The sequence below is a fragment of the Heterodontus francisci genome, chromosome 1, assembly GCF_036365525.1.
Source record: "Heterodontus francisci isolate sHetFra1 chromosome 1, sHetFra1.hap1, whole genome shotgun sequence".
Classification (NCBI taxonomy): domain Eukaryota; kingdom Metazoa; phylum Chordata; class Chondrichthyes; order Heterodontiformes; family Heterodontidae; genus Heterodontus; species Heterodontus francisci.
The window spans coordinates 183,894,590-183,917,202 of NC_090371.1; the positions used below are offsets into that span (position 1 = coordinate 183,894,590).

At 44.5% G+C, this 22,613-nt stretch overlaps 1 protein-coding gene and 1 pseudogene across 1 annotated transcript in view; both read left to right on the forward strand.

Moving 5' to 3' along the window:
* The first annotated feature begins 1,328 nt into the window (after window positions 1–1,328).
* LOC137352263 (transmembrane protein 14C pseudogene) lies at window positions 1,329–1,654 on the forward strand (annotated as a pseudogene).
* A 16,039-nt stretch (window positions 1,655–17,693) lies between these two features.
* Window positions 17,694–22,613, forward strand: part of LOC137373877 (protein transport protein Sec24D-like) — a 282,185-nt gene continuing 277,265 nt past the window's right edge. The window contains exon 1 of the mRNA XM_068039393.1: window positions 17,694–17,854. The gene's annotated coding sequence lies outside the window, so the exon portion shown is untranslated. The remainder of the gene's footprint in view (window positions 17,855–22,613) is intronic.

Genomic DNA, 22,613 nt, shown 5'->3' on the forward strand with positions numbered 1-22,613 from the left:
GCGCAAAGAGTTGTCCACGACCAAATGTTGCAAACTGGCACATTCCAAGGTCCAGGACTACGTGCTGAGGGATGCACTAAAGCTTAGGGCAGCCACAGCAAAGGCTCAATGGGGAAAGACCAATGTGTAAGGTCCCCCCACCAAGCTGAACTGAGGGGTTGGATTCATGGGAAACCCCTCGAACTGTATCCGGAAAATATTTGTTTGCTGTAAAAGTACATAGCATGTAAAATGAAATGGAAGGGTTGTGAGGCAACTCACTCCTGTATTAAAGGAAACTTATCTCTTTTGCACTCCTTTTATTGTTTGACTTGGTGCTGTTTGTAACTGTTTTGTAATGTATTTTTTACCGATTTTTATGAATAAAGAATATTTTGGAAATAAAAAAAGTTGGACCATGCTGTACCACCTATCCTTCGTGGGAAAGTTTCTGCGAGAAAACACCTTTGACCACCAATCCATCAGGCAGTGGTCTGCATGGAATGTCCTCAAGGCCCTACAGGAAAAGGAGATGGTGGATCCTGTCGGATTGTTCCCTGAGCAGACTGCCAAAGTCATTTGGCAGAATGCCTCATCACCAGAACTTTCAAACATGCACAAAGACGTAGCTTGTCTGGTGGTAAGAAGGGCCCTCCCACTCAGATCCTTCCTGCATGCCCGGTGTCTCGCCCCTCCACACGCTGCCCTCAAAGTGGCTACGGTGGGGAAGAGACAGTTGCCCACCTCCTTCTGGAATGTGTCTTTGCAAAGCAGGTGTGGAAAGAGATGCAGTGGTTTTTGTCGAGGTTCATCCCAAGCGGCTCTGTAACACAGGAGTCTGTGATCTACGGGCTGTTCCCAGGGACGCACACCGAGATAAACATCAGCTGCTGCTGGAGGACCATCAATTCAGTGAAAGACGCTCTTTGGTCTGCCCGAAACTTGCTGGTCTTCCAGCGCAAAGAGTTGTCCATGACCGAGTGTTGCAGACTGGCACATTTCAAGGTCCAGGACTACATGCTGAGGGACGCACTAAAGCTTAGGGCAGCCACTGCAAAGGCTCAATGGGGAAAGACCACAGTGTAAGGTCCTCCCACCAAAGTGAACTGAGGGGCTGGATCCATGGGAAACCCCTCAGACTGTATACACCAAATGTACATGGCATATAAAATGGAATGGAAGGGTTGTGAGGCAACTCACTCCTGTGTCGAAGAAAACTGATTTCCTTTGCACTTTTTGGAATGTCAACTTGGTGCTATTTTGAACTGTTTTGTAATGCAAATTTAAAGATTTTTATGAATAAAGTATATTTTTGGGAAAAAAAAGTGGTTTACTGCCCAAATCGCAAGATGACGGTTGACTGTCTTGGGTTTGGATATGCGGCGCTGGTGGCATCAGGAGGGGTGCTAGGTTATGTCAAAGCGGGTAGTGTGCCTTCTCTCGCAGCTGGCCTGTTATTAGGGATTGCGGCAGGTTTGGTGCCGACCAAATCACTCAAGATTCCAAGAACGTATGGTTGTCTCTGAATGCTTCAGGAGCACTGACTGGAATAATGGGATTGAGATTCTACAATTTAGGAAAGTTCATGTCAGCTGGTTTAGTTGCAGGAGCAAGCATTCTAATGCTTGGAAGATTTGGTCTAAAAATGTTCGCAAAATCCCACGAATCATGAATCTTTTCAAGAAAGTTTTGTAATGTGTCTTGAATCACTGATTATTTTTGACCTTTATCATGCAAACTTACAAAATGAAAGCTTACTGAACTGAATCTGAGCAGAACTTGTTCCAATAAACCTCCAGATTGAAAGATGAAAAAAAAGTGGTTTACTCCCCAAATTGGTTCTCCAGCAGCAGTTGATGTTTGTATCAGTTTGTCCCTGGGAACAGCCTGTCGAGCACAGAGTCCTGCATTATGGAGTTGCTCAGGATAAAGCCTGGCTCGGGTATAAAATTAAAACCCTAGGCCCGTCCCGACAACAGCCAACCCGAACCCGAGCCTGGCCCGAGTCCTTTAATTTTTTTAAATGCCTGAACCAACCCAAAAATAACAAACATATTACTGAAACAGAAAAAATTGTAGATTAAAACGAAAACAATATGAAACAGAACAGTACAATCCAGCCCAACCCGACCCGAGCTCGAATGCTGGATGCAGAATATAGACCCGACCCGACACATGTAGTCAGCTTTGGTCGGGTTCAAGTTGGGTAGCCAGGCTTTAGCTCAGGATGAACCTTGTCAAAAATCACCATCTCTTTTCAGAGAGAAGCAAAGTTAACGTTTCAGGTCTGTGACCTTTCATCAGTTCTGAAACATTAACTTTGCTTCTCTCTCCGCAGATGCTGCCAGACCTGCTGAGTATTTCCAGCATTTGTTGTTTTTATTTCAGATTTCCAGCATCTGCAGTATTTTGACTTTATCTCTTTTCAGACCTTTTTTGGAAAGGCACATTCCAGGAGGAGGTGGGCAATGAAATCTTCCCCACCGCACCCCCCTCTTGAGGGCAGCGTGAGGTGGTGCTGAAATTCCGAGTGTGCATGAAGCATCTGATGGGGAGAGCCCTTCTCATCACCAGACCAGCTAGAGCTTAGTAGTTGTTTGAAAGTTCTGGTGATGAAGCTTTCTGCCAAACGACTTTGACAGTCTGCTTAGGGAACTATCCAACAGGATCCACCATCTCCATATCCCGCAGGACCTCAAGAATGTTACGTGCAGACCACTATCTGATGCCTTTGACAACTGAGTGACTTACTAGGCCATTTCAGCGGACAGCTAAGAGTCAATCACATTGCTGTGGGTCTGCAGTCACATGTATGTCAGACCAGGTTAGAACAGCAGATTTCCTTCCATAAAGGTAGTGAACCAGATATGTTTTCATGACAATCGATGATAGTAATGGTGCTATAAAACTGAGACTAGTTTTCAATTCCGGATTTTTATTAATTGAATTTAAATTCCACCAGCTGCATGGTGGGAGTTGAACCTGTGCCCCCGGGGCTTTAGCCTGGGCCTTTGGTTTACTAGTTCAGTGACATTACCACTAAGCCACTGTGTCTCTATTGTCAAAGGTATTTTTCTGCACAAAACTTTCCATGAGGAACAGATGGTATGACACGTTCTAACTGAATGGAATGTTCCGTGGCAACGTCACGAGACCGATCCTTTGCAACACTGGGGACAGCTAGACCTCAGCATGTGGAGCCACTTGGTGTTTGCGTACCGAGGGTCTATGCATAGCTTGATGCAGCCTCACACAAACGTGGCTATCAGGGTGAGAGTGACATTGGGTTCTTTCCCCCACTTTATCTGGAGATTTATACATGATGTCTTTGCCGAAAGAGTCTATTTTTGATCTGCAGATAAAGCAGAAGATGGCTCAGGTGACAGCTGCAGCATGGGAGCAGGGTATGGGTCAGACCTGCGCCATATAGAGCAAGACCAAGAGCACCTCACACCTACTGACCAGATTTTTACTAGCAACAGAGAGGGAGTATTGCTCCCACATGTCGAGTTTCTGTTTGACCTTGGCTATTCACTCCTCCAGATCTTTGCGTACGCCCCAGCACCTCCGAACCATATCTCCAGCACCTTCAAGTAGTCTGATCTGCCGGTCAAGGAGACAAAGGATCGGTCGGCCCAGTTCCCAAAGAACATGGCCGTGCTCTTGCCATGATTCACTTTGGCTCCCGAGGCCAGTTCGAACCGGCTGCAGATGCTCATCAGTCTGCAGACCGACAGCTGATCTGCCCAGAAGATGGCAACATCATCCATGGACAGGGAGGGTCTTTGGTCTGCCTAAAACTGGCGGGTCTTCCAATACAAAGACCTTTCCATGACTGAGTGTTGCAGACTGGCACATTCCAAAGTCCAGAACTACATGCTAAGAGACTCACTAAAACTTGGTGCAGCCATTGTAAAGGCTCAATGGGGAATGGTCACAGTCTTGGGCCCTCCTGCCATAGTACATGGAGGGACTGGAACCCATGTAAAACTCCTTGGGCCACGTGCACTAGAGGATGTTTTAAATGAAATGTGAATGTAAATTGTAAATATGACTTGTAATTGTCAATGTAGTGAGATACCTCAGAGTGCCATATATTGCTGTATTGAAATCGATTGCACTTTATACAATGTCACTTTTGATCTGTTCTGTAATGTACTTTTACAAATTTTATGAATAAATGATATCTTTTGAAAAAAAACAGTGGTTTACTCCTTAGTCCCCATCCTGTTTGATCCACTATCGGTCACCACTCTTAGTTATTTTGCTCCATGTTATGTGCAAGGTGAAAAGTTAGTATAAAGAAAAAGAAACTTGCATTTATTTTGCACCTTTCATGATCTCAGGATGTCCTAAGATGCTTTACAATGAAGTTCTTTTGAAATTTACTTACTATTTTATAATGTATGGAAACATATCAGCCTTTTCGAATGCAGCAAGATCCCACAAAGTATAATGACGTTTTAATACCAAGTGTTGGCCACTGTAACAAGACATTGTTGTACTACACCACTACATCATAAAGGCAACCCAAAATGACTCAAGGAACAGAAGAAACAATGGAGCTGAAATTCAACTTTGGCAGGAGTGCAAATCAGGTGGTGGTGGATCTGCCACCGGTTCTACTCCCTGACCAATTTCCCTTTGCACTGACTTCAATAAACTTCACCCCCAAGCGATTTAAACATTCTTTTGGCACCTATTTCTGTGCCCAGTATGAGAAAATTTCAATTACTTTAACTTAGTGTAATGAGGTGAAAATGATTTTTTTTTAAGCTTATTCTGTCATTCAGCTTGCTTACTGTAAGATATGTGATGCCATTGACATTGTAAATTGACTGCGGTTGTGTTTTCCTGAGTTATGGAGACATTTTTTTTTTTGCAGAATTGTTCTGTACGTGTATGTTTTCTCTGTTATGCAATTTGCCTTTTTTCCCCCTTCTTTTTCTCTTCTGCTTTTCTGTTTTGCACTGGGTATGCTGGCCCATTGCAGGGCTGTTAGACAGTATTTTTGAAAAAAAGAACAAGCAATGTTGACCCACAGAAATTACAAAAACAAGAAATCAGACATTATCACATTTGTATAGCGAGATGTGATAACATGATCAGTGCTGCAGTAATGTTGACAACAATGCATGAAGTTGCATCACTAATTGTGTATGCCCTTAGAGGTAATTTACTTTTAGATATTGCATTAAAAATAACAGCTCCTTTAGTACAAATATAAAATCTAGCACAGTTGTTGGATTGGATTTAACCTTGGAGGAATATTGACACTTTGGTTTTTGATTTTCAATACACATTTATAGAAATTTATAAAGGAAAATGTCACAATATGGAATAAATTATTCATAAAAGTCTTAGAAGCATCCCTACAAAATTACTAGCAGCACCAGCACAGACCTCAAACAGAATTACAGAACCACCCACAAGAACTTTTGAATATGGACATTCTGCAGGGGAAATACATCAGGATTAGGCAATGTCAGCACACGAAGAGGTCATCCACATGAGCTCAGAGAATTCTTTGCCTGGGTGGGACAGTGTCATGTTTCTCAACAAGGAATTTCAACTCTCAGTTCTGTTTTGAGTTGACATATCTCAAACTAGCAATTATAAGTTAAATTTCCTATCAAGACAGGAGGGACATTGCTTCTTGAGAAATAGAATAGCGTGAAGTAGACACTTTTACAAAATTGTCTTCTGACAGACAGCCTTACCTATCAGGAGTACATATTGGTAATTCAGGGCCATGCTCCCCATGATTAAGGGGAATTTAAAAGGTTAAAAGGGTGATTTGACACAAGTTTAAGATTTAAAGGGAAACAGGGTAGATAGAAAGTATTTTCGCTGGTTCATGAATCTAGGACTAAGGGGCTATAATCTGAAAATTAGAGCCAGACCTTTCAGGAGTAAAATTAGGAAGCACTTCTATACACAAAGGGTGGTAGAGGTTTGGATCGGTTTTCCGATTTTCCAAACAGCAATTGGTGATAGGTCAACTGCTAATTTTAAATCGGAGATAGATAGATTTTTGTTAAACAAAGGTATAAAGGGATATTGGACAAAGGCAGCCCTCTGGAGTTAAGTCACAGATCAGGCACAATCTCACTGAATAATGGAACAGGCTCAAGGGGCTAAATGGCCTACCCCTGTTCTTAACATCCATCTATGTGGATGGAAGTCATGTGGAACTCCCAATTCTCATTTTGTATTCTTGGCAAGTAAGGCTCCATGCTGGAATCATAATCTTATAAAATTAACCCTAAAGTCATTCTCCATCTCTAACATATACTCTACCCAACCCAGTTCATGACCTGAGGAACAATACAAATTCTCTCACTAATTCACCTACCCCAAGGCAAATCAAGCAAAGCTACAGGCTACCTCCTTGCAAGAGACATCACCGTCCATCTTTTGATCTGTCTATACAGAAATAAATCCTCTGGACAAACAACGGATTTATTTTTAGGGATGTTAGAAACTTTTTTTTTTTCTGATTCCTCTTTTTTCAGGTATGATTTATTTTGTTAAAAAAAAAAACAAACAAAACAGACAAGCTGGTGAATTAATACACTGGACAAACTTTTTCCACTCAGAACATTCAGCATCAAGTATGCCAGGTCAGGTACACTACAAATTGGATGTCATGAAACAACTCTAGGCCCTTCCCAGTATTGTGTTTCAGCTCCTCTTAATGCAACAGGATGAAGTTCGGTACATCCCACACCAGCTTCCCAATCCTGTCTTGGAACTTGAAATGAATTCTGAACAATTTTCTGTCATGGGCCAATGCCCACTGAGTCAAGGCTGCCCAAGTTCATCTCATATAAGGCATTACTTGCAACCTCTAACTCTGGACACAAGAACACAAGAGTTAGATGGTGAGAGTGATGTAGGTTACTGTTAGATGTTGGTTCCCCAGAATTGCTGGTCTGCTACTCTCCTGCCTGCACAAACAGTAGAGAAACATATGGTACAACGCTGACTACAAAACAGTGGAAAATTGAGAGAACCCCCATGGAAATTCAGATGGTGCTTGCCCTGAGCTTGGAGAAGCCACTCACTTCACCCTCCCAGACATCCTCTATACTTTCATACTCCATGATGCCCTGCATAGCTTCTTTGAAGAAACTCACAGGCTTAACGTTCCCTTCGCTTGGACTTGTTCCCTCCTGTCAAGTGCATCTTGTTCGCAGGCAAAAAAGTAGTCTTGAGATGTTGGCAGCTTCAAGAGCACATACAGTGATACCCAAGCACACATCCTGCCACCCATTCTGTGCATAACTATTCTGTGAAGATAGATAGCATTAAGAAAAATATGCTGCATGAATGATCTTTAAGATATCAATATGACAAAAATTTCAATTGTAAATTTCAGCTTGAACTTGTACTTTGCTACAGGATTCTTGATTTTCCTTGATTATCCACGGTCATCACATCCCCGATTTTCATGGGAATGTTTTTCCTGACTTCTGCGGTTAGCTCAGGACACATTTTCCAACTACAGACTCTCCTGGACGAATGCCAAATGTACTTGTATTTAGGCCTCTGTGATCTTCCAAAATGCAAACTTTAAGCTGTTAATGTTTGTCCTAAAAAAGTGCACAGAGAATTCAAGGACAAGTGTGTTAAATCTTCAAAAGCACAAAACTGTGGAAGCTGGAAATCTGAAACAATAAAGAAAATGCTGCAAACCTATTAAGGTTATCGTTTCAGGTCTGTGACCTTTCATCAGAACTCAAATCAAAAGGTTACAAACCTGAAACATTGGCCAGAATTTTTGTTCCAGGGTTGGGAACCCACACGCGATCATTTCGGGGTCCCAATTTGCTGACACGATGCTATTTTGAAATACAAATGGCCTAATTGGCCAGAGAGTGAGAGTGGTGCCCAATTAGCGGCATTGAGATGGACTCAGTGAAGAAGGGCTCTTTGAAAAGGCGAGTGGCAACCATGGCTGGGCTTGCCGCTCACTGAAGAAATGGAGCAGCAAGGGTCTTCCATGAAAAGAGATGGAACGGGCAGGCATTCAGGGGCAGCCCATAATTCTCAGACACCTCCCTCAAGGAATTAAGGGAGGCTGTCAGTGAGAAGAGAGGCATCTTCTTCCCACCATCTGGGAGAAGGAACCCGCCAAAGGAAACAAAAGTCAGACAGAGGTAATGAGTGTGGCCAGCAGCAGGGGAGTGACCTGAAGGAAATGAGTCCAATGCTGGATGAGATTCAATGACCTCATAAGGTCTAGAAAGGGGAGTAGCAAGCAGACGAACTGGACTCAGAATGTCCATAGGTTCCCCTAACATTATAAGATCTAGTGACCAGATGTATTACTGAAATGGTAGCCACCCTCATATATGGGGTGATAGTTAGAAGCGGACATCACTGACTAGCGCACCAGTTCAGGTAAATGTCATGCTGGAATAGGTGAAGGAGGGCATCATACTCATGAATATTTCCCTCCTCATCCTGCAGGAAAAGGGAGGCCACAATGCCCGCAACGGGTGGTGGTGTGCCCGAGCTGCACAGTCTAATGCCAATGGAGGAGGCAGTGTTGGATATTGCCAGGGTGCCCATGTGCCAGCCCGTGGGCAAGGGAGGCCAATATCAACAGGGTCATTTGATAGCTCTATCTTCGGGTGAAGGGCATGGAGACTCCTGCCCCTTGTGTGCTTTGGCTCTGACTTTGAGGTCGGTTGTGCTGGGGGCACACTATGAATAGGCTGAGTTCTCAGAACCACCTTCATCTGTCTCCCACAAAGCCAGTAACTGAGGGTGAGCCAAGTGCTGAAGGACAAATATCGCCATCGTCCTTGGTGGGGGGGGGGGGGGGAGGTGGGAAGAGCTACCAGAGCCAGCACCATCACATATTCCTCAGCACCTTCTACCAGCACAGACACTCGCGTCTGTCAGGCCACGAACTAGATTAGAATGGGCAGCATTGGGTGAACCTCACATCAAGCGTGAGCAGGAGGAGGAGCGTGAGACACAGTCAGCTGTGAGCAGTCCCCATTGAAGGACAGACACAGCGATGCTTTGCTGGGCGAAGATCCTGGGCCTCGGTGTCACAAACAAGGAGGGTCTTCCTTGAGAATCAGAGGCAGATAAGTTCTCGTTTATCACAGATCCTTAAGGCCTTCAGGAGCCATGGGCAGGCAGTGGAGGAGTCCATGCAGCACATGTGCTCTGTCATGACTCAGGGATTCGATTGCATGAGCTCCTCCATTGAGATTGGGCAACCTCTTGGAAAGCCATATGCAGCACCATCCTGAGTGGGTGCATGAGCAGCACGGTTATATGCAGAGAAAGAGTGAGACTCTCTGTAGCATTGACCATTCAGTGTCGCTGATGGTGTTGCGATGCTTGGAGTGGATGTCAACTGCGTTCCAGTCAGTGGCCTCATCCAGCATCCAAGGGTGCCAGGAAAGGGCTGAGGCAGCCAAAGAGGCAAATGAAGGGGCCACCACTCAGAGGCACCAGCATCACCCTTTGGCTCCTGGCCCTCTCTGACTCAACCATCTGTGCCACAAGGCCCTGTGACAGAGGCTGCCCCTGCAATGGTGCAGACGGGGCAGCCCATGGAGGAGATGCCACAGGCACACTGCAGCATGATTGTTCTCTATGTTGGAAGGTGAGAGATGAGGTCATTTGTCATAAGGGTTCACGGCCAGTGAGGTGAAACACTGCTGAATCAGCATGGCTCTTGTGGCCATGCCAGCCTATCGTACGCCCTGAAGTCTGGGATGGCATTGGTTCTCCAATGCATGGGCTCTGGCCACTGCTGGAGTGATCCATTCTGCTTCTTCCAGTCCTCCTCCAAGCTAGAGTGGTATTCCATGTCCTCCACTTCATCCAGCTCCAGGCCTTATTGTATTGTCATGTTGTGGAGGGCATAGCAGACAACCACAATATGAGACACTCTGGCTGAGTCATACTGGAAGGTACTACTCAAATGGTCAAGACAATGGAAGCATATCTTCAAGATGCCAATTGTCTGTTCAATGCAGGTTCGTGTTAGTAGATGGCTCTAGTTGTAGCGCCTCTTTCCATCCATGTCTGGATACCGGACAGGCATCAGGATCCATCTCTTTAGGGGATAACTCTCATCTCCCAGCAACCACCCACTAGATGTGGGCCTGAAGAGGTGTTGCACTTGGGACTCTCGCAAGTTAAAGGAGTCATGACAGAAGCTCGGGAGCAGAGCACAGGCCTGCAAGATTTGCTCATGTCACAGGCCAGCTGGACATTCAATAAGTGGTAGCTCTTTCTGTTCAGGAATCTGGCTGGCTGGTCTGTCGCTGCCTTGATGGCTACGTAGGTGCAATCTATGACCCCCTGGACCCAAGGGAATCCATCAATGGCAGCAAAGCCCAATGCCCTCTGTGCCTGCACAGGCCCATTTGTGTCAAAATGAATGTCGTCCCCCACCCTCCAGAATATGGCATGCGTGACCTGGCTAATGGCGTGATGAGCTGAGATGCCACCCAGGTGCGCAGCTGATCCCTGGAAGGACTCGGTTGCATAAAAATTCAATGTCATGGTGATGTTGACAGCTGCAAGTAAGGGACTGCCATGGGGGCCGTGAGGCCTCAGGTCATTGTGCAGCAGAGCACAAAGATCCGAAACCAACTGCCTGGACAGGCAGTCTCCTATGGCACTAGCACTCATTTGCAGGTAGCTGACTCTTAGGTGGTACACCTGATGTCTTGGGTAGCGTCTTCTTCCCCTTGCTGCCCCTCACTCTGCTCCTCTGGCCTCCTCCTGTCCAGGAGGCTGCATCTGCTGAAGCTCATCCTGGCTGCTCTGTCCAATATCAGAATAGCCTGTTCCCATCTGAACTCCCTCAACACTTGTTCATCCTCCTTGGTTTCCCCTGCCAATCCCAGCTGCCCAATGATGCCAGTGGCCTCATGGCCCTCTCCAGATTCTGACCATTCACCATGGACAAATGCAAGTCTTTCTGCTCCAGCGATGGCTACTCTGTGCCATTGTTTGAGCAGCTGAGCTTTAGTCGGTGCTTAAAATTTGTTCCACAACCCATCCAATAGCCCTCATGCCCTCCCATAGTGTTTATGACTTCTATACCCGGTCATATTACAGACATTGCGTTTTGCCTGAGCCCACCTATTGAAAATTACAAACTGTCCCGTCAAGCCTTTCAATGAGCTCAACAACCAATTAATTGGAGGCGTGCGGCTTTCCCGCTCCCCCAACCCCCCCCCCCCCCACCTGCCCCTAACAAAATCTCTTCACGCTCCGGTGGCGTCAGGATCCTGAGATGCCTTCCAGGAATGTGATATTCAATTCCCGACCGCACCCGTTCTAGCCACCAGATCACATCAAAAATCCAGCCTGTTGACTGTTTCTCGCTCCACAAATGCTGCCAGATATGCTGAGTATTTCTGGCATTTTCCGTTTTTATTAGATTTCCAGCATCTACAGTATTTTGCTTTTGTAAACATATTAGGGTTGTTTTTTTCCCAGGTATGCGTATGGAGGGTGGAGGAGGGGGCAGTTCAAATGGATTCAGGTATTTATCCGCTCCTTTCCTGTCCCAATCTGCCAACCTCAATTTAAAATTGCCAGTGCCAGGGACACTTAGCCTAAGATTCTCTTTAAATATGCAGATTGGGCTTCGGTTATAGCATTCAGGCCTGATCTGTCATTTTAACTTGAGGCCTATGTCGGGGAAACCTTGGGCTTACTCGGTCCTGGGCTACCCTCTCCCAGACTGGGATTCTTCTCCTGGAGTGCTTAGCTTGTGCCAAGGGCTATCATCTGGCTCCTTGTCAACAGCCTTCTGCCACACGATTTTAACAACTTATATTTATACAGCAACTTTAACATAATAAAATGTCCTAAGATGCTTCACAGGAACATTATAAAACAAAATTTGACACTGAGCCACATAAGGAAATATTAGGGCAATGATAAAAGCTTGGTCAAAGAGTTAGGTTTTAAGGAGGGTCTTAAAGGAAGAAAGAGAGTTGGGAATGTGGAGAGGTAAGGGAGGGAACTCCAGAGCTTAGGGGCATGGCCAATCATGGGCAATTAAAATTGGAGATGCCTGGCAGCCATTTCCCACCAACTTCCTGGCTGATTTGGTCAGAAGGTTTGCAAGCGACAGGTTAATGAAGTCTGTTCCCACTCAAGAGTTAAAATCAAGTCCATCAGATCAGACTGCAATGGAGAGAACAAACATATTAATGTTTCATGTGTGTAAACTCTGTTAGAACTTGGAAGATATTACAGGAGATCAGCATTTAAAACGTACCTATCAGTATTCTACCGTCATTTGGAGAGAAATATCATTTTTTTTTTAAAGCCATGTGCGTATTGTTGAAGAAATTAGCAGACATGAAATGGGTTCATCTTTGTTTGCGTAATGATGCAAACTAATATTCCCAGTTGCATGCTGATCCAAAAAAAGACTCGACAGTGAAAGCGATGCAAACAATACCTGCTGAAAGCAAAAACCTAATTTAATCTTCTGCAATACATAGAATGACTCAGTAGTAAGAGAATGTACCCCCAAAGCATTCTGTGGGGCCAGTCACAATGAAGTTTCCTGTGCTTGTAATCATTGCTTTACATGATTTACAACATCGAAACCTTCCTGATCTCCTGTTCAACCATCCTGTGACTGGCACAGGGTAGAAACTGCATTCCAGTTACACTCTTCTCCATTGAGAATATTTTGTTGGACAAAGTGCAACAAAGAATGCAAATTCCAGTGGTCCTTGTGGGTTTTTAAATGTCATGTGATCAAGTATCACTCATCAGGTGTCACATGATAAAACCTCCAAGAATACATTCATAGAGTTGAAAATCCAAACTTGGAAATACTGCATTTTCTGCCAAATCTGGTAGCAGGGTCCTAAAATAGGCATTTGGATCCTTCAATATGCCGATAGTAGCCTAATGACTCTTTTGGATAGATATCTCATTTACTTCCGGGGGTTATAGAGCCCATGGGATTGCACCTGGCAATTGATGCCCCGTGTGAATTTTGCAACAAACAACGGATGCTATGGGGACCAATTTCTGTCCCCTACTATTGTCCTGCTTTCCCACTGCCTCCCTTACACAAGAACATTAGAAATAGGAGCAGGAATAGGCCATTTGGCCCCTCGAGACTGCTCCACCATTTAAAAAGATCATGGCTGATCTGATTGTGGTCTTAACTCAATTTTCCTGCCTGTCCCCCACAATCCTTTACTCCCTTGTAGATCAAAAACCTGTCTAGCTCAGCCTTGATATATTCAATGACCCAGCCTCCACTGCTCTCGAGTACAGAATTCCAAAAATTAACATTCTCTGAGAAGTAATTCCTCCTCATCTGTCTTAAATGGGAGGGCCCTTATTTTGAAACGGTGCCCCCTAGTTCTAGATGCCCCCACGACAGGAAACATACTCTCAGCATCAACCTTGTCAAACCCCCTCTGAATCTCAGACATTTCATTACGATCACCTCATTTTTCTAAACTCCATTGAGTATAGGCCCAACCTGCTCAACCTTTCCTCACAAGATAATCTCTTCATCCCAGGAATCAACCTACTGAACGTTCTCTGAATTGCCTCCAATGTAAGTATATCCCTCCTTAAATAAAGGAGACCAAAACTGTACACTGTACTCTAGATGTGGTCACACTAACACCCTGTACAGTTGTAGCAAGGCTTCCCTACTTTTATACTCCATCCCCCTCGCAAAAAAGGGCAACATTCCATTTGTCTTCCTAATTACTTGCTGTACTTGCATGCTAATGTTTTGTGATTCATATACGAAGACACCCAGATCCCTCTGTACTGCATCATTATGCAGACTCTTTCCATTTAATATTCCTCTTTTCTATTCTTTCTACCAAAGTGGATAACCTAATTTTCCCACATTATACTCATTCTGCAAAATGTTTGCTCACTCACTTAACCCATCTATATCTCTTTGCAAATTCTGTGATCTCTGCACAACTTGCTTTCCTAGCTATCTTTGTATCGTCAGCAAATCTGGCTGCAATACACTCTGTCCCGCCATCCATGTCATTAGTATAGATTGCAAGTAGTTGAGGCCCCAGCACTGATCCCTGTGGCACTCCATTAGTTACAGTTTGCCAACTTGAAAATGACCCATTTATCCTGACTCTGTTTCCTATTACTTAGCCAATCCTCTATCCATGCTGATATATAGGATATACTGCACAGAAACAGGCTAGTTGGCCCAACCAGTCCATGCCAGTGTTTATGCTCCATTCGAACCTCCTCCCATCTCTCCTCATCTAAATCTATTTTGGTAACCCTCTATTTCCTTCTCCCTTCATATGCTTGTCTAGCTTCCCCTTAAATGCATCTATACTAATCGCTTCAAGCACTCCCTGTAATAGTGAGTTTCACATTCTCACCACACTTTGGGTAAGAAAGTTTCTTCTGAATTCCTGATTGGATTTCTTGGTGACTATCTTATATTGATAACCTCTAGTTATGCTGTTACCCACAAGAGGAAACACTCTCTCTGTATCCACTCTCAAAACCTTTCACAATTTTAAAGACCTCTATTAGGTCACCCCTCAACTTACATTTTTCAAGAGAAAAGAAACCCAGCCTGCTCATCCTTTCCTGATATGTATACCCATGTGTTTCTGGTATCATCCTTATGAACCTACTCTGCATCCTCTCTAGTGACACTATAGCCTTTCTAGAATATGGCAAGCAAAACTTAATGCAGTACTCAACGGTGGTCTAACCAAAGTTCGATAGAAGTTTAGCATAACCTCCCTACTTTTCAATTCTATCCCTCTAGAAGTAAAGCCTAGTGCTTGGTTTGCTTTTTTTTTTTTTAAAATGGCCTTGGTAACCTGTGGTGCAACCTTTAGTGTTTGGTGTATTTGTACTTTGAGATCCCTTTGTTCCTCTACCCCACCTAGACTCACATCTTCCAAGTAATAAGTGACCTCCCTATTTTTCCTAACAAAATGTACAAGCTCACATTTATCCATGTTGAATTTCATTTGCCAATTATTTGCCCATTCTGCAAGTTTATTAATGTCCTCCTGTAATTTGTTGCAGTTTTCCTCAGTGTTGATTATCCCCCTGATAATTTGGGATCATCCACAAATTCAGAAATCGATTCCACAGTTCAATCATTAATGTAAATTGTGAACAGCAGTGATCTCAGCACTGATCCTTGTGGAACACCACTTCCCACCTTCTGCCACTCTAAATAACTACCCTTTACTCCCACTCTCTGCTTTCTGTCTTGAAGCCAGCTGGTGATCCATTCAGCCACTTGTCCTCTGACTCAACATTTTCTGACTTTATTCATTAGTCAATTATGGGGCACCTTATCGAAGACCTTTTGAAAATCCATATAAATTACAGCTACCACATCACCATTATCTACTCTGTTACCTCCTCAACAAATTCAATAAGGTTAGTCAAACAGGATTTTCCTCTTTTAAAATCCACGCTGACTAATCATTATATGTTTTGTTTCTAGATGCTCTTCCTCTATTCTCTCCTTTAGTAGGGAATCTATTATTTTTCCTACCATCAATATTATGCTGACTGGTCTATAGTTCCCTGGGCATGTTCTGTCCCCCTTCTTAAATATAGGAATTACATTAGCTATCCACCAGTCTTCTGGCATTATACCTGTTCATAACAAATTGCTAAATATGTGTAATTATGCCTCTGCTCTCTCTTCCCTAGATTCTTTGAAAATATGTGGATGTAATCCATCCAGGGGTTTTAGCCTCCGAGTTTTAATAGGTTATTCAATACATACCTTTTAAAAATTTTAAATACATTTATCTCATTGTTCATGTCATCATTCAATTGCATGTCCACCTGTTCTATCTTTCTGGCAAAAACTAAACTGAAATAATTATTTAATATTTCAGCCATCTCTCTCATGTTATCTGTGGTATTACACCATCTATCCCTTAATGGTCCTAGTCCCATCCCAGCCTACCTTTTTTTTTTTTAAATTGATGTGCCTGTAAAATATTTCACTATTTTGTTTTATGCTCCTTGATAATTTAATATCAGTTTCTTTTTGACTTCCCAACTGTGTCAAGCTTCTTGAGTGTTGTTGGAAGTGCACTCATCCAGGCAAGTGGAAAGTTTTCCATTACATTCTTGACTAGTGCCTTGTAGAGGTGGAAAGATTTTGGGGAAATCAGGAGATGAATCACTTGCTGCTGAATACCCAGCCTCTGAGCCGCTCATGAAGCCACAGTAATTATGTGGCTACTCCAGTTAACCCTCTGGTGCTCTCCAGGGTGTTGGTGGGGGAATTCAAGTGATGGTAATCCCACTGAATGTCAAGAGGAGATGGTCAGGCTCTCTCTTGGTGGCAATGATTATTACCTGGATTTTGCTGTCTGAGGTCATGGACTATTTCATTATCTGAACAGCTGCAAATGGAACTAAACACTGTGCAACCATCAGTCAACATCTCCACTTCCGAGCTTATGCTGGAGGTAAAGTCATTGATGAAACAGCTGAAGATGGTTGGGCCTGGGACACTGCCTTGAGGAACTTCTGCAGCAATATCCTGGGGCTGAGATGATTGGCAAATTTATATAATTAGCAAACCATAACCACATCTTCCTTTGTGCTAGGTATGACTCCAACAAGTGGGGGGTTTTCCCCCTAATCTCCATCACCTTCAATTTTACTTGGACTCCTTGATGCCACACTTGGCCAAATGCTGCCTTGATGTTAAACACTCGAGTTCAGCTCTTTTGTCCACGTTTGAACCAAGGCTGTAATGAGGTTTAGCACCGAGTGTTCTTGGCAAAACCCAAACTGAGCATCGATAAGCAGGTTATTGGTGAGTAAGTGCCACTTTATAGCACTGTCAATGACACCTTCCATCACTTTTGTGATGATTGAGAGTAGGTTGATGGTATGGTAATTGACTGACATATCACCCCCAACACCAGGAGTTCTAATCTTGTGCAGTAAACTTTTAGGTGGCACCTTATCAAATGCCTTTTGGAAATCCACATACATCTACTAGTTCCCCTTTATCCACCCTGCATGTTACATACTCAAAAAATTCTAATAAATTTGTCAAACATGATTTTCCTTTCAAAAACCATGTTAACTCTTATTGATTCAATTCTGACTTTCTAAGCATCCTGCTACTACTTCCTTAATAATGGATTCTAGCATTTACCCAATGACAGATGTTAGGTTAACTGGCCAACAGCTTCCTGCGTTCTGTCTCTGTCCTTTCCTTTCCTCAATCACAATGATTTCTTTCTCAACTTCTGGTTTCCATGGTTCCCACATTCTCCTCTTTTGCTCATTCTATAAGGATGAAGATGTCAGTGACTTTAAGGGTTGATAGGCCCCCCCTCCTTTTAAAGGGGCACCAACATTTAACTGCCAATTAAACTAAATTTAAAAGGACACATTACATAAAATTTAAAAAAAAATCCCAGGTGTTGATGCACTCCAGTCCCTTTGATACCTTCAGGTCGTGGAATGTTGACCATTCTGTCTCCAGCCTCTGGTTGCCATTTCTCATTGTCATAGTTTCCTCTGTTGCGTACGCCCCTCAATCCCGCTTTTTTATTCTCACCCCTACCCCCGTTTCCATGGTTACCAATTGTTTCCTTTTCTGCCGGGATTCCAGTTGTCCTTCAGTGCTGACGTGTGCCTATGTGAGTCTTGAGACTGCGCGTGCGCAAGACAACGTGCCGTGCACTGGGAGTGAGTGCCGGCGGCGGCCTCTTGACGTGGCATTTCCTCAGCTCGTGGATACAGTGCAACACCGAGAGCAGCCTCAGCAAAAGCGAAAGGACCGGCTCAAGCGGGCAGCAGATATTAAATAGCGGCCAGTACTCAACAACTGGAAGCAGCCGGCTGCAAGGTAAATAGCAGTGGTCTCTTTTATGATTTTACATTTTGATCGTGTATTAATTTGTTCTAAAGTGTACTATGTCTTTTGTGATCTTTCTGCTAACAAACACTAGCAAATGTCACTGCAATTAACATTTTCTTATGAATTATATATTCCTTTGAAATGAAGACGTAGTAATACATCAGTTTAATATGAGCGGGTAGTTTGACGTGGCAATTCATTCACTGACAGGACTGATGACAACTGGGCTGAGGTGTCACTTTTTCAAAGGGAAAGTAGGACTCAGCTATCGTTGGCATTTGATATCGGACAATACAGCATTTAGACGAATGCACGTTTTAGGATATTGCCTTGTAATATTTTCATTCTCCTAATGTCAGTTTAAAAAAAAAGTTTGGGAAAAATGAGGCCTTGCATCACCTCCAGTCAATGATGTACAGTATATAAATATAGTAAACACTTACAGAAAGAATTTACATATGTTCCTGTACTAAAATGTCAAATATTAAACTGATTGTTTCTCCCTTTCAGGATGTTTGTCACTATGACACATACTTTTCAAACTAGAAGGATGGTGTGGATTTCACACTTTACAATAAACATAGCAGGCTAAATTGAATAGCCCCAGAAAACGCTGTGGATTCGCAATGCATAATTAAACTGTACCCACTGATTGCAACGCAGCCAGTGCACCAACTTCATGCTGCCTACTCATTTGAATAATTGTGTCCAGCCAGTGCCAACGGCACTGTTCATTGGCTGGACGCATCAACAGGGGCCAATATTGTGAGTGGCTCGCACCACCACTTAAAGCTAGCCTGTACCTCTTAAAGGGAGGTGCATTGTGGCTAGACCAGCTGCTGGGAGTCATGGTGGAAAAGAAATTGACATGGGAAACAGTGAAGAATGGTACACAGGGTGAGGGCACAGGCTCCAAGGTTTTCGGTTGCTGCTCTGGAGATCTTGGTGTAGGAGGTGGAAAGGAGGAGAGATGAATTGTATCCGCAGGGGAGAAGGAGGCCCTTCAAAGTCACGTTCAAAAGGCAGCGGGAGCAGATATTTGTAAAGATCACTGCAGGAGTCCAAACTGAAGGAGTTGGATGCAGTGCTGCAAGAAGCTCAATGACCTCACATGAGTAGTTGAGGTCAGTGAATGCATCTTCAAATGCCATATCCTATCAACTGTATCATCAGCCTCAGACACTGCTAAATTAAGCGTACCCTTGTCACTCGCCTATTATCAACCTTTATCAATCAGGCCCCATGCCTTATATTCATATGCTTCACCTCATCATTGCACACTTAGCACTGCTGCAAGCCCTCACACCCACATCTCACAAATTGTACACACAATGCCAGTTACATGACAGCCACATCAGCCAAACAGATTGCACTACACTCACTAACACAATTCCCTCTCTCTTGTAAGACAAGGTGGTGCACAACTGGAGGCAGCAGAAGCTAACCAGAGTGGGAACAGATGTGCCTGCATGTCCTAACCTCCCCAAGGAGGAGACAGTACCATTATAGAGATGCCCATTGCTGAGGCCATGGCCAGCGGTGAGGCTGAAATCGTGAAAGGTGACGATATTATGGTACCTAATCCTCCTCACATCCCACTTCCCCCTCCGCTCAAACTCTCTTCTGATTTACAAACTGTAAATAATGTAAACATGCACTTCTTGCTTGCCCATCCCTGACCCCATCCCCCCAAAGAGTGCAACCTGGCCAGGTAGTGGAGGAATACTAAGAAGAGGGTGATGCTGAAGACACAGCATTTAAAAAAATTCTTTCACAAGAGGTGGGTGTCGCTGGCAAGGCCATCATTTATTGTCCATCCCTAATTGCCCTTGAGAAGGTGGTGGTGAGCTGCCTTCTTGAACTGCTGCAGTCCATCTGTGTAGGTACGCCCACAGTGCTGTTAGGAAGTGAGTTCCAGGATTTTGACCCAGCAGCAGTGAAGGAACGGCGATATAGTTCCAAGTCAGGATGGTGTGTGGCTTGGAGGGGAACTTGCAGGTGGTGGTGTTCCCATGCATCTAGTTGGCAGAGGTCACGGGTTTGTAAGGTACTGCAATGGAGCCTTGTTGCAGTGCATCTTGTAGATGGTACACACTGCTGCCACTGTGTACCGATGGTGGAGGGAGTGAAAGTTGAAGGTGGTGGACGGGGTGCCAGTGTTAGTGGGCTACTTTGTCTTGAATGGTATACAGCTTCTTGAGTGTTGTTGGAGCTGCACTCACCCAGACAAGTGGACATCACACATCACACTCCTGACTTGTGCCTTGTAGATGGTGGACAGGCTTTGGGGAGTCAGGAGGTGAGTTACTGACCACAGAATTCCCAGCCTCTGACCTGCTCTTGTAGCCACAGTACTCATATGGCTGGTGCAATTCAGTTTCTGATCAATGGTAACCCCCAGGATGTTGATAGTGCGGGATTCAGCGACATTAATGCCATTGAATGTCAAGGGGAGATGATTGGATTCTCTCATTGAAGATGGTCATTGCCTGGCTCTTGTGTGGCACGAATGTAACTTGCCACTTATTAGCTCAAATCTGAATGTTGTCCAAGTCTTGCGGCATATGGACACAGACTGCTTCAGTATCTGAGGAGTGTCGAATGGTGCTGAATATTGTGCAGTCATCAGCGAAAATCCCCACTTCTGACCTTATGATGGAGGGAAGGTCATTGATCAAGCAGTTGGGCCTAGGACACTACCCTGAGGAACTCCTCCAGTGATGTCTTGGGACTGAGATGGTAGAGCTTTAACAACCAGAACTATCTTCCTTTGTGCTAGGCATGACTCCAACCAGCGGAGAGTTTTCCCCCGATTCCCATTGAGTCTAGTTTTGCTAGAGCTCCTTGATGCCATTCTCGGTTAAATGCTGCCTTGATATCCAGGGCAGTCACACCTAACCGCACCTCAGAGGTTAGATAGAGGTGGGATCTACACACGTTGAGACATCAAGCATGTGTATACTGCAGCCAAAAGAGGAGGCAAGGAAAGTGTAGGTGTCAGCTTGGTGGAGAGTGAGGTTGTACACTGCTTCGGCTACAGATGATTCTGATGGGCACTTTGATGGTGCAACTTGCAGAAGAACCATAAAGGATACTCATAACAAAATGCTTGATGCATTCCAGAAATCCTGTGGTCAACACCAGGGAGCATAGAGGGGTCCAGCACTAACTTGACACAGGGCTTTGTGTCGAGCTTGGAGCCCATCCGTTCCGGCATGAAAATGGTGGCCAACTCCTTTTGCGCATTTCTGGACCCAACCATGCTACAGTGTCTGAGGACTGATGTCTCAGCTTCCACTGCTGCACAAGCAGCAGCCACCCAATGTCTGAGTCCTGCAATGGATGCTCAGCTTGCTGCCATGCAAGCTTGGACTGCTGCCGTCGCAACTGTGGATTACAGTATGCAAAATGGCTTGCAGGGTGTTACAGCAGTCCAGCAAACTGTCCTGCACAGATTACTAGGATTGCTGAGGTGACATCCCAAGGAGTGGCAGTGGCTTCATGGAGCATGAACCTGCTTTCCTCTCTCCAGAAATACAGCATTTATCATCCTACCCCTGGCAATCCACCAGTGCCCTTGTTGCCTGTCAGCCAGCAGCCCAGACAGTGCCGCGCATGCTGAGATGGTGCAGTCCGCAGTTGGGTCTTCTGGGTCTCCTCTACTGAGAGTCAGCAGCCTTTCATCAGCCATGTTGCAGCCACTGCGGAAGCACTGCATAGAAGCACTAAGACAAGCAGTAAGAGAATGCACAAAGGTGATTAGTTGGCCTTTATGTACAAATTGGATGATTTCATTTCTAAATTTGGTTTGGATTGTTTTGTTTTTGGTGGCTTTTATTTTTGCATTGCTACCCAGTGGACGCTATGATGATTAGTGACAGAGGGAAGTTATGGTTTTGGCAAATGGGAAATTGGGGTTGCAGTTCAATGAGTTCTTCACGGATAGCTCGGGCAGAAAGGTTGCTTCTGCCCTTCCTCCTCCTCATATTGCTGCTCGCTGTATAGCTCATGGAAAGATCATGATGGTGAGGTTGTGCAGCATGCAGCACACCATCACGGATCTTGACACCTGGCCTGCCATGTACTGCAGGGCTCCTCCAGAGTGGTTCAGCTGTGAACATTTTGTCTCAGCACACCAATGATTTGTTCTATCACATATTTGTGACAGCATGGCTTTCGTTGTGGGTTGTGCACTGCAGCCCATTAGCCTTGTCGCCCAATGTCCACCCTTTGGTTTTCTGTGGTGGCTCAAATGCAGTTGATACAGCTGCAACAGACTGAAAGCATCACAACAGCTGCTAGGATACTGGCATTGACCTGCATGAATTGCTGCCTATGGCCACACACCAGTTGGATGTTGAGACAGTAGAATCCCTTTTAGGTCGGCTAGGGGGCAGAATTGACATGGCACCTGCAAAACGATGTACGTGCAGCCAATGTCATCATGTACCGTGGGGATGTCTGCAATCCTAGCGATGCCACATGCTCGCTCTACCTGCTTCTCTCTGGCAGAAGAGAATGAAATGTGTTACAGGCAAATGGGAAATAGGGTGGCTGGGTTCCACTTTTCACCTCCAAACTGACCACAGATAGTGCTTGTGTTAAACTAGTGCTCCTGTGCTTTGTTTAATAAACAGATAGTCACAGGTTTTCCTGTAGGTTTGAAACAGAAGATTAAATATTTATTGAACAATAATCACCCGAAATGATTGCAACACTACCCACCCACACATTCACTCTCACAAGG